Raw genomic sequence first — 14,977 nt, 5'->3', positions numbered from 1 at the left:
GAGGATGGTAGCTCTTGGCAACCCTGCTGCGGTGGCGATTAGTGTCCACACCCAAGATCCCCACTCCAGGACAGGCTTAGAGTCCCTGGGGGATGTACTGGCCTCCTGGCCCTTCTCTAGGCACCATTGTGGGCTTTGTAAACTGTAAAGCTTTCCCGAAATCATGTTATTCATTCAAGCGCCCTTTGGGTAGATGGGAAGACTAAGGTTCAGAGAGGCCATGTGACTTGTGCAAAGGCAGTACATGGCTTTTAGAGTAAGAACTGAGTTTGGATCCTGATGACATCACCTGCTAGGCCTTGGGCAAGTTTGTCGAATTCTGAGCCCCAGTCTTCCTCATTTGAAAAGTGGAGATAGTTCCTGTCTCATGGGTTGCTAGGGGGATTAAGATGAGTGTCCATAGAACACATAGCTCAGGGGCTGGAGCACAGCAGGTGTGTCCCAGAGATGAGCTGTGGTTGTTGGTCTTTGTGAGTGGAGAGCTGGGCTAGGTCCCAGGCCTGACTCTGTATGATATTGTTTCTCCTCTGCACTGCAGTACTCTATTGCCAGACTCTGCTTTTAAAATATTTTTGGTGTAATTACAAGAATAAGGACTTTGGGGTCAAACTGAGGCTTGAACTGCAGTGATGGAGGATGCAGGTCTGGTTGGTGGTCATGGTGGTTTCCCCTAGGAGGATGGGGGTTAGGGAGGCAGGTGGGTGTGGGCTGCCTCAGCACATCTGACAGGTCCTGGTCCTGGGTCAGTCCAAGATGCCTGCTCAGCCTGTGGTGTCCAGTAGGATGGGGGTTGTCTGTGGGGTGGGTCAGGAGGCACACCTTCACCTCTTCCCTGGTTTATTGGGTGGGGAGTTGCTGTCAGACTCTAATATCCAGTGGAATTACCTTGATTCTTCCTCTTAAACCTATGATGCCAGGACTGTCCTACTCTCCATGTCCCCATGCCTGGCTAGCCCTGCAGTAATGTAGTGGCTTCCATTTCTTGAGCCCTGCTGTGAGTAGATGTCCCATGAGGCCATTAATTATTTCTGTATTCACTCCTTGCGCAGTGGGTATTAGCATCCTTATTTTACAGATGACAAAGCTGAGGCCTGGAGAGGCTAAATGCCCGGAGTTCTAGAGCTGGCAGGTGTCAGCTGCAGGCCCACCCGCTCTTTCTCCATGCCTTGCCACCTACTGGGCGTTCCATCTCATCACAGTCAAAATCCTTCCTCCTCCAGCCAGAGTTAACCTGTCCCTCCTTCATTGTCTGACTGCTGTTTGCCACTCATTCTGTCATGAAAGAGTCAGGTGTTCCAATGCTTGGGTTCATTTTTCCTTCCCCATGGAACTGTGGGCTTCTTGGAGGCAGGGTATGTCATGAACACATCTCTGACTTGTTGATAGAGGATAGACCAGAGAATAGAAAGAACACAGGACCCCGGCAGGATTAATCTGCTCCTCTCCAGTCAAGGCGGGGTTTCCTGGGAAGTTCTCCAAGCAGATTTTCTGTACAGCAACCCTGAGTGGCTCTCAATTTTTGAGCCTCAGTTCCCCATTTGTAAAATGGGAGAGTGATCCCTGTCTGGCCAATTATTAGGGGCGGATGGGATGAAGTATGTGAAAGTAGCCTGAAAACTGGAATGGCCATACCTGTGTTTGGCTGGTGGTTGGTCGGCTCATCCATATTTATAGGATGCTCCCAGTGTTGGGTTCTGCCCTAGGACACCGAGGAGAACCAAGAGATGGAGCCCTGGCTTCTTGGAGCTCAGAGCCCGAGAAGGGCGGGTGTTTGCAGATTCCCCCTTCAGGCTGGCTGAGTTTCCAGCCTTCTCTGCAGCATCACCCCCTTATCATTTGTGTCTGTCCTAGGCAGACTCCAGTTCACCAGCCAGTCTTAGCCTCATGACCTCAGACAATCTCACCAAGCCTTGGCCTGCTGAGTTGTAGAATGGAAATAGGTGCTTGCTCCTCTGGCCGGGCTAGTGTGAGGATCAGTGAGGTAGGGCGGAAAAGGGCTCTCTAGATGGCTAACGACTGGGAATTCTGAGGACAGGTCGAACTTGAGTTTGCAGAGCAGCCCTCTGCAGGACACTGGACAGAGTGTTAAATCCTGGGCCTGGGGACTGCCTTGGGAAGCCCTTTTCTTACACCTGTTGCCGATTCTAATGGCTTAAGCTTTCTTCTTGGAGTGAATACCCCCTTACTGTCTCAGGCAATAGAGGCCAGCAGCCTTCCTCCTTCAGCAAGTCTGCAGGGCCTCTCCTGTCCCAGCTTGATACCTCTCCCTCCCCACTCCTCCCATTCTCACTCTCTCCATGCTCTCACTGCTATGCACTCAGAATACTGAAGAGCTATTTGCTGGGGGTGGGGTGGGGGATGGAGACAAGTAAATTCCCATTGTTTGATGTTGGCTGAGCAGGTGAGGCTGTTGGGAACTCTCCTCCTATTGCTTTTCCTCCTCTTCGTTTTTTTTCATTGTCTCACAGTGATGATTTATTGAGCACTGTTAGGCACTGGACTAATCATCTTTTTAAAAATTAATCATCTTAATAGCCATGCACCTGTAGAGCCAGCTACTGGCGAGTCCGAGGCAGGAGGATTGCTTGAAGCCAAGAGTTCAAGACCGGCCCGGGTAACATAGTGATACTCTGTCTCTACTTTTAAAATTTTAAAATTAGCTGGGTGTGGTGGTATGCACCTGTAGTCCCAGCTGCTTGGGAGGCTGAGGGGAAGGATCACTTGAGTCCAGGAGTTCAAGGATGCAGTGAACTGGAATCAAGCCACTCCAGCCTGGGTGACAGAGCAAGACCCTATCTCTAAAAATAAAATAAAAGATCATCCTTTTTAATCTTAAAACTGTCTTGTGATGTTTGCTTTTTCACAAGAACACATGACTATTTAGATGAATTACAATTAAATAAAATCTAAAATTTAGTTTCCCAGTCATACCAGGTACATTTTAAGTGCTCAGTAGACACATGGCTAGCTAGTAGTTACTATATTGGAAAATGCAAATATAGAGTGTTTCCTCCATCACAGAAAGTTCTGTTGGACAGCATTAGTCTGGAATATCATTCTTTTATTTATTCATTTGTTCCTCACCTGTTGCCTAACACTATTGTCACATGCTAGGCTCTCTAGCATCCTTGGCATCTGCCTTGGGGAGCCTCCAGTTGAGAGGGTGATTAGATGGCCATAGAAGCATTGAGGTGGGGCTGGCATGCTGGTCACTAGGCCTGCCTCCTGTTGGAGATGTGTATGTGAGTCCTAGAGTCTGTCCTGTTTTCAGAGTGTTCATAAGACAGCACTGACAAGAGAGGCACTCTTCCATGAGAGGTGGCATTTGAGTGGCTGGCCCAGGTGGGAGGCTTCTGCCGGTTCTTTAGTGGGTATCCCAGAGCCAGCTCATCGCTGGAACTGGAAACGTGCTGACAGTGCCCTGAGCAGCAGCTTAGATGGGAATGGTAGAATATTGGTTTATTCTTGTGGGTTCCTGACTTTGAACAAATTACTTAGTTTTTACTCCTAGTCCTTCTTTGGGAAGTGGCTGACCCTTTAAAGATAATTCAATGTAATGCTCTTTATTTTTTCCACACATGTAAGTACTATATACTTACTGTAGAAGCTTTGGAAAGTATGCAAACATGGAAAGACAGAAATAATACTTGTTTGGAATCTCACCCTCAGTAATGATTACTGTTTGCATTTTGGTAAGTTTCTTTTTAGTATTTTTTCTATGCTTGTCTGTGTATTAGTATAGTTTTACATCATTGAGATCATTCTGAATATAGTCTTATATACTTACATTTAAACTTAAGGCCAGGTGCGGTGGCTCACGCGTGTAATCCCAGCCCTTTGGGAGGCTGAGGCAAGCAGATCACCTGAGGTCAGGAGTTTGAGACCGCCTGGCCAAAATGACGAAACACTGTCTCTGTTAAAAATACAAAAATTAGCTGGGTGTAGTGGCATGGGCCCATAATCCCAGCTACTTGGGAGGCTGAGGCAGGAGAATTACTTGAAGAACCCGGAAGGCGGAGGTTGCAGTGAGCTGAGATTGAGCCACCGCACTCCAGCCTGGGTGACAGAGTGAGACTCCATCTCAAAAAAATAAATAAATAAATAAATAAAAATAAAGAAATAAATAATAAACTTAACATTGAACATAATAAACTTTTTCTATGTTATTAACATCCTTTGTAAACATTCAGAAACTTTTTTTTTTTGAGACAGAGTCTCACTCTGTCACCCAGGCTGGAGTGCAGTGTCTCAATCTCAGCTCACTGTAGCCTCTGCTTCCCAGGTTCAAGAGATTCTTCCACCTCAGCCTCTGGAGTAGCTGGGATTATAGGCATGCTCCACCATGCCCAGTTAATTTTTGTATTTGAGTAGAGATGAGGTTTCACCATGTTGGACAGGCTGGTCTCGAACTCCTGGCCTCAAGTGATCCACCTGCCTTGGCCTCCCAAAGTGCTGGGATTACAGGCGTGAGCCACTGCGCCTGGCCTACTATGTTTTTTTTTTTTTTTTTGAGATTGAGTCTCACTGTCACCCAGGGGTGGATTGCAGTGGCCCGATCACAACTCACTGTAGCCTCCTCCTCCCCGGGCTCAGGCGATTTTCCACCTCAGCCTTTCAAGCAGCTGGGACTGCAGGCACACGCCACTACACCTGGCTAATTTTTTTTATAGAGACGGGTTTTTATCATGTTGCCAAGGCTGGTCTTGAATTCCTGGGCTCAAGTAATACTCCCACCTCAGCTTCCCAAAGTGCTGGGATTATAGACTGAGGCACCACACCTGGCCTGCATATTACGTTTTATTAAATGTTTTGAAGTGTTTTGAATAGGTGATACATTAAAATGGTCCAAAATTTAGAAGGTCCAAAAAGGGTCCTTAGGGAGAGCCTTCCTCTTCTCTCTTTTGTCTGGCCTCTCAGAGATAGTTTATGTGAATACAAATATGTATATATATTACTTGCATGTGCATAATGGTTCAGAATTTTCAGCTTCCCCCCAGTAAAGCTAATGCTGCAGTGAACATCTTTATATAGTAATCTTCATTTGCGTTTCTGATTATTTTGAAGGATAGATTCCCAGAAGTGGAAATTACTAGGCTATAGGGTGGTGACATTTAACACATATTACCACATAGCTCTTTGGGAAGGGTACACTGATTTTTACTGCTGCAGGCAGTGCTGTCCTAGAGTACTGTATCTTCACCAGTGTTTCAAAATGTTCCTGGTTTGAAGATGGAAATAACATCTGGTTGTTATCATACATTTGTTTGATTATTAGTATGATCAAACAGATACTGTGTGTTGACTCAGGGTTCTTATCTCCTCTTTTGCAAATTGTTGTTTATGCTGGGCATCTGAATATTTTACTTATACAATTTTTAAAATTGAGATTTTTAAAGTGCGGTCATTTAGGATGTTAATGCCTTTTTGATCATATTTGTTACTAATATTTTTATGAGTCTGCTGTCTTAATACATTTTTATGATGATTTTGGAATAAAAAATTGAATTTTATGTCAAATTTCCAAGATTTTCTTTTGTCTTTTCCTTCATTGCTTTCTTTTTGTCATTCACCAAGTTCCATTGTTTGTTATTATTACTATTGTGGGAACTTGTTTTATTAAAATTCTAAAAATAAACTTTTATTTTTAGCAAAATAATGCCAAACATAGTTTTTAAAATCACCTAATAAAATAAGGCTTTAGAGAGAGCCCCCTTCCTCCGCTGTCACCCTCCAGAGAGGAAGCTGCCTTCGGCCAGGGCTGCTATGGTGCCCACCTCCAGGGGGCACCAGGTGTGTGCATCTGGATAACACAACAGCCTGGTCTTCACCTCAGTAATTTTTTTCTGGCATTTTCTTCTGTGCATCTCAGTTACACAAATAAAAACAGTGGAAGGTAACCCTGCGCATTTACTGTCCAGGCGTGCTCCAGGTGCCTTACAAACATAATTCCTTTCATTCTCCCAGCAGCCCTAGGAAGGAGTTGCTGTTACTATCCCTGATTTGCAGATGAAGAAACAAATGTGGAGGAGGAAAGGGACGTTCAGCTGGTGAGCGGTAGAGCCGGGATTAGGCTGCCCTAAATAAGATTTCTGCTCCTGTTTCTAGATCAAGTGTATTTACTGGCTACTGGCTTCCTATTATGACACATGAGGATTCATCTTTTTTTTTTCCTTTCAGTCATTCAATAAATGATTTTTATTTATTTTATAAAAAATTTATTTTATAAAAGGTGATTTTTGTTTGTTTCTTTCAGTCATTTAATATATTTTTACAGAGTACCTACTGTGTGCCAGAAACTTTTTTTTTTTTTTTTTTTTTTTTATGAGATGGGATCTTGCTCTGTCACCCAGGTTGGAGTGCAGTGGTGTGATCTCGGCTCACTGCAGCCGGACCTTCTGGGCTCAAATGATCCTTCTACCTCAGCCTCTAGAGTAGCTGGGACCACAGACACACGCCACCATGTGCAGATAATTTTGTATTTTTTGTAGCAAAGGAGTTTCACTATGTTTCCAAGGCTCAGAACCTTGATTATTTCTTTTTTAAAATATGATATATAGCTCCACCAGACTGCTGCCGAGCCGCCATCATGGATAGCAGCCATGTGCAGCCTGTCAAGTTGGCCAGGGTCACCAAGGTCCTGGGCAGGACCCGTTCTCAGTGCACGCAGGTGCGCATGGAATTTATGGACGACATGAGCTGCTCCAGCATCCGCAATGTAAAAGGCCCCGTGCGCAAGGGCGACTTGCTGACCCTGTTGGAGTCCCAGCGAGAGGCCCGGAGGTTACACTGTTTGGCTGCTCGCTGGGTTTTGCGTGTTGGATTCGACCGCTTGCCATGGAAATGGTGTGTCACAATCTGATGCTTTATTTTGTGCTGCCACACGTAAATTGAGATGGACCTTTACATAAAGCATCTCTGATCCAAGTTTAAAAAAAGTGATATATAATAGTTGTACATATTTTTGGAGCAGGTGTGGTATTTTGATGCATGCATACAATGTGTAATGATTGCAGGGGACAATCAGGACATCTATTATCCCAAACATTCACCCCCTTTTTATGTTGGAACATTCTGGTTCCTTTCCTCCAGCTATTTTGAACTATTACTGTTAACTGTAGTCATCAAATGCTAGATCTTATTCTTCTGCCTATTTTTGTATCCATTAACCAGCTTCTCTTTTCTTTCCCTCACCCTTTCCAGCCTCTGGTAACCACCATTCTACCCTTTGCCTCCATGAGAACAGCTTTTTAAGCTCCCACGTATGAGTATGAGGAACATAGAATATTTTTCTTTCTGTGTCTGGCTTGTTTCACTTAACATAACCACCTCCATTTCCATCCATGTTGATGCAAATGACAGGATTTCATTCTTTTTTATGATTGAATATATTCTATTGTGTATTTATACCACATTTTCTCTATCCATTTGTCTACTGATGGACACTTAGGTTGATCCCTTCTTGGCTATTGGGTATAGTGCTATAATAAACATGGTGACGTAGATATCCTTTTTTATTTTTTGAGGCAGAGCCTTGCTCTGTTGCCCAGGCTGGAGTGCAGTGTGGTATGATCTTGGCTCACTGCAACCTCTGCCTCCTGGATTTAAGCAGTCCTCCTGCCTCAGCCTCCTGAGTAGCTGGGACTATAGGCACACAGGGATATGCCTGGCTAATTTTCGTATTTTTAGTAGAAATAGGGTTTCACCATGTTGTCCAGTCTGACCTCGAACTCCTGACCTCAGGTGATTCACCAGCCTCAGCCTCCCAAAGTGCTGGGATTAAAGGCATGAGCCACTGTGCTGGGCCTCAGATATACTAATTTCCATTCTTTTGGATTTTTGCACAGCAATGGGATTGCTGGATCATCGGGTAGCTCTAATTTTAATTTTTTGAGGAACCTCTATGCGTTTTTTTTTTTTTTGAGGTGGAGTCTCGCTCTTGTTGCCCAGGCTGGACTGCAATGGCGTGATCTTGGCTCATTGCAACCTGGGTTCAAGTGATTCTCCTGCCTCAGCCTCCTAAGTAGCTGGAATTATAGGCGCCTGCCCCACACCAGGCAAATTTTTTTGTATTTTTAGTAAAGAAGAGGTTTCACTATGTTTGTCAGGCTATTCTCAAACTCCTGACCTCAGGCGATCTACCTGCCTTAGCCTCCCAAAGTGCTGGGATTACAGGCATGAGCCACTGCTCCTGGCCTATACTGTTTTCCATAATGGCTGTCCTACATTCCCACAAGCAATGTCTGAGCATTCTCCTTTCTCCACAGAAGATTTCATTTTCTTCAACTCCCACTCCACCCCTGTTTTACTTGCACTACCCCTCCCTCCTTCCTCTTGCCCCAGCTGCATCACAGTTCTTGGGGTAAAGCAGTGTCCCACTGGGACTACGTGTAACAGGGTATTAATGTAGGCATTGTGAGTCCTAAGACAATGGATATTAACAGTAGGCAGTGGCCACTGCATTCCAAAGCAGGACTTCAGGTGCGTAAACTCAACTCTGATTTTGAGATCCTTACCTGGCACATGCTTTGAGGATATGAAAGGGTTGAGGATCTCAACAAGTTAAATCTAAAGTTTACCAAGTGATGGCACAGGCTATGCAGACTATGGAGAGAAGGCAGGGAAGGGCAATGGAGGCCTGCTGGGTTACAGTGCAGTCAGGATAGGGTGTCATTTAAGCAGAGACAGAGGATCTGCAGGATCTGACATTTTCAGCGATTGTGTGTGTGTGTGTGTGTGTGTGTGTGTGTGTGTGTGTTGGGTGAAGTGGGGGTTTTGCCTTATAAGGTGAGTGATTTTCCTAGTAGAATAAGTGTGTTCAGATGCTGGGCACCCTGTGAAAGGGGAAATGTTCTTTGCATTGTCTTTTCCTTTTTCTTGGTTTAACCCCATAAGTTGCTGGAGGATACCCTGCAATGGCTTGGTGAGAAAGGTGAGTAGGCATGTATGTCTGAAGGTGTCTCATTGCTGATGGATAGTGTGGCTGGCTTATTTTAATAAGAGCAAATCTTTAAATGCTTACCACGTGCCAGTCACTGTCCTCACTGCTTTAGATGGATTAATTCACCCTCACATCAAAGAAGTGATAGAGATTATCATTATGCCCATTTTATTGATGAGGAAACAGACCCAGTGAGGTAAATACCTTGGCTATGATCACAGCTGGTAAGTGGCAGGTCTAGGATTTGAACTTGGGCCGTCTAGCATCAGATGGACCCTGTTAAGAATTTTGAAGAGAAAATCCCATTGTCTTCCCGTGTCCCACATTGCTGTTGAGAAGTCCAATGCCATGCCAGTTTCTGATATTTGGTCTAGATTCTGCATTTTCCCCACTCTACCCCATCAATTTTCTAGATAGTTTATGAATTTTCTGTCTATCTGTGGTGTTCTGAAATTTTCTGTTGATGTGGGGGTTTTCCCGTTCATTGGACTAGATACTTGGTGGGCCCACTGTTTCTGGAGACTCATGACCTTCAGTTCTAGACAGAGTACTAGTTCTTTGAAATTTGTTTCATACGATTTCTCTGCTGCTGCTTTCTAGAAATCCCCCAGTGCCGGTTTGGCTTTCTGTGTTGATCCTCTACATTTCTTATGTTTTTGTAATACCTAGCTTTCTGTCTTTTTGATCTGTTTCGGAGAGTTTCTTTGACTCTTTTCCCCATTTTCTTTTTTATTTTAGTTATTTTTAGTTTGCAAAAGCACTTTTATGCATTCCGTCTCCATTTATGGATGCAGTATCTTACCATACCTCTCTGAGGAGATTTTTAGGATATTAAACCATCTTTTTCCTTGTTCCCTGTGTTCCTGTTTTCCATTCAGTTCATTTGAGTTCCACCTGTTGATTGTTTGGCCTTCTTTCAAGTTGGGGGTTTTCCTCACATTCAGGTGACGACTCTCTGGCCTTACAAGGATGTCAGATCTACTGACCCTCCCCTTTACCTGACTGATCACCTGTGTGTCCTCACTGCCTTCCTTGCCCAGCTTAGTGTTCATTGTAATCACACCTCCCCAAACACCCTCCACCTCCTGCCTCCCTCCCCGCCGTTGTTTTCACTGTTGGGCCTCTAGCCTGGTTAAGACGAACCTCCTATAGCTATCTGTCAAATGGTGCTAGAGGAGACATAGCACCCCAAAAGAGCCCAGTCTGTATCTGGGAGTTCTGAGCTCTGGTGAATGCTCTCCAAGCCCTGCCTCCCGCTCCTCTGCAGAGCCAGCAATGTCCCTCCTTTATCAACAGCCAAACCATCCCAGGCTCTTTGCATTCACCCTCCTTCTTCCTTGGAGGTTGTACTTCTACAGTGACTTCCCCTGCAGTGTGACTCTCGCCCTCTTCAGGGGTCATTCCTACTGCCCTACAGCCATGCTCCAGGACCTGCCAGCTCAAAAAGCAAAGCCACCATGCCTTCCTGGATGTCACCCCCTCTTGCCACTGCCTGGTTCTCCACTTCTGTTTCCAGCCCTTCTTCCCTCACTTCCCATTCTCTGTCCTCCTCAGTCCACTGACTGCTCTTGCCAGATCCTCCATGGCCTCCACGGGGCCAGACCCGGTCACCCTGTCTGCATCCAGCTCACTTGTGCCCTCAGTAACATCAGGCACAGTGACCATTCCTGGTGGGCCCTGGCTGTCTCCCTGCACCGGCAGCTCCTTCTTGCTGCCTGCTGCCGGCGTCCCCGCCTCAGTCCCAAACCTGTGCATATTGCCTGGCCTGAGTGGTTGCAGGAGTATCCTCATTGGTCTCGCAGCTGCCACCCTTGCCTCTCTGTGTGCTGTACCCAGCAGCTTCTGTAAATGCGGCTTAAGATATCAGTCGTTTGACAGTGTCTCTGTTGAAAGTCCTCTGTCTGCCCTCTCTTCTGCCCTGGTCTCTGAGCCAAATGCAGTGTCCCTGCTTGTCCTTCACAGGACCCTGCCTCCCTTGCCGCACTTGAGCCACACTGACCGACCTTTCCATGGGCACAGGGAGCTCATCCCCTCGTTAGGGCCTTTGCACGGCCTGTTCCCTCCGCCTGGTGTTCTCATCTGCCCATGCTGGACTCTGGACTTTTCTGCTTAAATATCACCTCCCAGAAGGGCCTTCTCTGATCACTCAGTTTCTTTGTGTTATTTTGCTCAAGAATGAAGACTTGGCCAGGCATGGTGGCTTGCACCTGTAATCCCAGCACTATGGGAGGCTGAGGTGGGCAGATTGCTTGAGCCCAGGAGTTTGAGACCAGCCTGGGCAACATAGTGAAACCTTGTTGCTACAAAAGATAAAAAAAAATTAACCAGGTGGGGTGGCATGTGCCTTGAGACTTCAACTACTTGGGAGGCTGAGGCAGGAGGATTGCTTGAGTGTGGGAGATCAAGGCTGCAGTGAGGCATGATTGCGCCATTGCACTCAAGAGTGAGACTCTGTCTCAAATACATAAATAAAAATAATTTTAAGAAAAGAGTAAAGACTTGAGTTGAAGAAGGAGAAGTCCATGGGAAGCAGGGCCTTGCCAGGGACTAAAGCAGTGTTTGCTGCACAGGAGGCCCTGAATCCAAGTGGGTGGCACATCCTGCTGCCCTGTCCATCTCAGTGATGGTCACATTGGGTGTCCATCTCCCCAGGGAGCAGTGCCACACTTCATTCATCTCATCTCAGTACAAGGCCTGGCACAGGCTCTAAAGAGGCTTGGTCTAAAAGAGGAGGAATAAAAGCAAAAAGCAAAAAATAAATAAAAAAATAAAAAAGAGAGGCTTAGTTACTATTTGTAGGAAAAAATGCACTTCTTGTTAATCTCATGTGAGCCTTAGTTTTGATGCTTCCCTTAGCTGGTACAATGGAAAAGATGGGGATGCCAAGAGTTAGACTATCGTGGATCGGAATTTTCACACTGTCTTGAGGACCAGGCAGGCTATGGAAGATCTCTTAGTTTTCTCTTCTGTGAAATGGGATGATAATCCATGTCCCAGCTCCTGTGAGGCTCAGGTGAGATACTGGGTAAAAAGTACTTTTTTTTTTTAGACAAAACTCCAATAAAAGGGTAACTGATTCTGCAGTTGAAATGCAATGACCATTTATGGATCACCCCTGAGCTATAATCCGGTGCTGTTCTCTTTATGTAGCTCATTTAATCTTTTCAACACTCTTGTGAGGCTTCTGGTAATTTTGCAGCTGATGGGGCTGAGACTCAGAAGATGAATGACTTGCTGGTGGTTCTTGGAGCTTGTGGTGCCTCTGTTTTCTTAGGCTGAGCCCAGTCTCCTGCTAACTTTGGTCCTTGTTTGTGTTTCTAACAGTAAAACCCAAATTGCTGTTTCTGGTTTCTTTCGTATCTTTTTTTACTTTGTTACTTTGCGCAGAATGGGGAGGTTGGAGAAAGTGGAGGGAAATGGAGGAAAGGTGTTAGAAATTGCCCTGTCCAGCCACAAACCCCAAAGCTGGGGCACAGGTGGCCGGTGAGGCCCTCAGGAGGCCTCAGAAAGGGCAAGTGAGCCTCCTGTGGGAGGCTGTCTATACTCTCTGGATTAGCTAATGGCTTTCAGGGCAAGTTGGCTACCATCTTAGGAGCTGTCCCCACCCTGTTTTTAAAGGTCTTTTCTTCTTCATCTCTTTCCTTTTGCTCTCTGGTGTGGCTCTCTCTCTTTTTTTGAGGTAGGATCTTGCTCCCAACCCAGGTGGGAGTTGCACTGGTGTGATCATAGCTCACTGCAGCCTCAATCTCCTGGGCTCAGGCAGTCCTCCCACAGAGTCCTGTGCTGAGCCGAGTCCAGTGCTGCGCCCTGCCTTCAAAGGGTTCCTGATAAGGATATGGACTTGGAGCCTGCTTGTTATGACCAGAGCTGCAGAGGTATTATCAGTTGTACACACAGGAGACCTGCAGGGCCTTTATGAGTCACCTGCAGATTCAGTCTTCTCAGCAGCAGGTTGCTGGAGCCAAGCTTTGACTGATGAGGAAGCCCTTCACTAGATGGTGAGCAGGGAGGAAGGCTTTCTGGCCCTTTGCTATTTGGTGTGTGGTTTGTGGACCAGCAGCACTGGCATAGCCTGGGAGTTTCGGAGAAATTCAGAATCTCAGCCTCAACCCCAGACCTACTGCATTAGAATCTGATTTTCACAAGGTCTCTGGGTGATTCGTGTGCATATTGAAGCTTGAGAAGCACTGCTTTAGGTAAAGACTGTCTGTGCAAGGGCCTGGTCGAAGGGAAAGAGCTGGCGTATTGGGCAGTGGGGAGGAATTTGGTGTTGCCAGAGCAGAGATGGGCCAGAATGAATATTGGACTCAAATCAAATAATGGCTGAAAGTGGCCAGAATGGGCCACAAAAGAAGATTGGACTGAAATTGTGCTAGGCCTTGAATGACTGCCTAAGGATGAGAACAGAGCTGGGGCCTTGCCTCTCCTTCCAGAACCTGTCAGACTCACAGACTCAGGCTGCCACGCCAGAGGAGGCCCATAGGGATCATCAGGTCCTCCCTTCCCATTAGATGAATGGGAAACTAAAGCCCAGAGATCCCAGGTGACTTGCTTACAGCCACACAGCAAGTCAGACTAGGGACTGGACTCCAAACTCATGGCTCTGTGACTCCACAGTGAGTGCTCTTTTGGGAAAGAGTTCATGATAACAATGACTACTTTTGAAGGTTATGCTACAGGCCATGCACTGAACCAAGTGATTTCCATCAGACGAATGAAACAGTTCATTCCCCTATTGTGATCTCCATTTAAAAGATAGGAGACTAAGGCTCGGAGAGGTGAAGTCACTTGTTTAAGGACTAATCAATAAAAGAGCTGTGCTCTGGACTTAGCTTGGTGGATTTTGGGGCCTGAGCTCCTTGCTGGGCTCTCCCCACTTGGAGGAGAAGCTGACACAGGTCAGTTTGAACCTGGAGGCAGTAGGAAGCCACAGAGGCTTTTATTTATTTACATTTTAAGTTTTACCCTCTTTTTTTCTTTAGTTTTTAATTGACATATAATGATTGTACACATCGATGGGGTCCACTGTGATATTCTGAAACATGTGTAATGATAGAGGCCTCCACGTAGGGGAAGGACATGGTTAGGCCTGGGTTCTGGGAAGATCACACAGGTGTGGTGATCACGTTCCTCCCTTAGTCTCCTCATCTGCAGGGTTTACACGGCAGTTCTGGTAGAGGGTCTTGAAGGTCCACTCTGTGTCTGTCTTTGGGTGTGCCATGCTATGACTGTAGAGATGCTGGTGGGTGGCTTGGCCTTGGACCCACCAGCGTTTTCCTTTTGGCCTATGATAGGATGTGAGTGGCGCATGTAGTCGGAGAAACTTCAGGAAGGCAGAGGGGTGGCAGTTGTGTTTGGGGAGGGGCTGGTCATCCCCTCCAGCTTGGCCACCATCGCGGACTCTTTCCCACATGTGATTCTGATTACGGGGCCTGCGTAAAAGTTACCTAAACACCACTCTAATTACTCTGTTTAGGAACATTCACATGCGTGGGAGGGTGCCTGGCACTGGCTTCCCACATGTGCTGGGGGTCTGCAGGAGGCACCACATTTGCCCGAGCATGACAGGCCCTGTGTTGGAGCTTCGCAGCCACCTGGGGCCAGGGAGCCTGCAGTAGGCACTCTGGAGGCACTTCCCAGGGGTTCTCAGCCCCAGCAGTCAGAGGGGTAGGACTGACCATTCTAGGCCCTTCTTATTGAAAATCTCTCATCCTCCCTGTGAAGTAGATGCCATTGTCTTCATGAAGAATGATACAGAGCCTCAGAGGAATTTATAAGCAACAGGGTGCATGATTTGGAATCAGCAAGACTGGCCCTCTCACTGTGTGACGTTGGGCAAGTCCCTTCACCTCTTTGAGCTGAATTCTTCATCTGTCTAAGACCACCTGCCTCTCAGGCTTCTTGTGAAGATAAAATAGGATAAAGCATGTGAGAGGATGTGGCACGTCTGACCAGGGCCATCATTATCACACAGCCCCCAGGACTCCACTCCATGGCCCTGCAGCTGTGCCCAGCTCCGAGGTGTGAAATGTGAAAGGC

The 14,977-nt window shown here is 46.4% G+C and overlaps 1 protein-coding gene and 1 pseudogene across 10 annotated transcripts in view; both read left to right on the top strand.

The window, feature by feature from the left end:
- Positions 1 to 14,977, top strand: part of GLIS1 (GLIS family zinc finger 1) — a 237,716-nt gene that overhangs the window by 11,725 nt on the left and 211,014 nt on the right. Inside the window, exon 1 of one of the 9 annotated variants that reach the window (XM_078331890.1) lies at positions 12,873 to 12,936. The exons of the other annotated variants lie outside the window; for them this stretch is intronic. The gene's annotated coding sequence lies outside the window, so the exon portion shown is untranslated. Of the gene's footprint in view, positions 1 to 12,872; positions 12,937 to 14,977 lie in introns of those variants that run through there. 9 annotated transcript variants of the gene reach the window in all.
- LOC108592605 (small ribosomal subunit protein eS28 pseudogene) lies at positions 6,269 to 12,751 on the top strand (annotated as a pseudogene). Its single transcript, XR_013520089.1, has one exon. The product of XR_013520089.1 is annotated as a small ribosomal subunit protein eS28 pseudogene (transcript).

This window comes from Callithrix jacchus, chromosome 7, assembly GCF_049354715.1.
Source record: "Callithrix jacchus isolate 240 chromosome 7, calJac240_pri, whole genome shotgun sequence".
In the NCBI taxonomy this organism is placed as follows: Eukaryota; Metazoa; Chordata; class Mammalia; order Primates; family Cebidae; genus Callithrix; species Callithrix jacchus.
This window is presented reverse-complemented; position numbering and strand designations above follow the sequence as displayed.